Below are 378 nucleotides of genomic sequence, written 5' to 3'. Positions count from 1 at the left end.
ACAATTTTAACATTCATAAACAACAAGATAAAAAATATGCACTATTCAAGCATTCATTCAGAAAACAAAAAGTATTGTCACCACATCAATAAAATTAAATTAAATTCAAGGATAATTTTGAAATTCATGTACTTCTTGTTCTTTTGAATTAAAAACATTTTTTATTTAAGAAAAGTGAAGGATTAATGGAATTATTCATAACTTTAAGACATAGTTACTAAACACTAATGATCATGAAGTAGAGACATAAAACATAAATAAACATGAAGCATAAAAAATCAAAAAAACAGAGAAATAAGAACAAGGAATGAGTCCACCTTAGTGAGGGTGGCGCCTTCTTGAAGAACCAATGGTGCTCTTTGAGCTCCTCTATGTCTC

The sequence above is a fragment of the Arachis duranensis genome, chromosome 6, assembly GCF_000817695.3.
Source record: "Arachis duranensis cultivar V14167 chromosome 6, aradu.V14167.gnm2.J7QH, whole genome shotgun sequence".
Classification (NCBI taxonomy): domain Eukaryota; kingdom Viridiplantae; phylum Streptophyta; class Magnoliopsida; order Fabales; family Fabaceae; genus Arachis; species Arachis duranensis.
Note: the sequence above shows the minus strand (reverse complement) of the source record.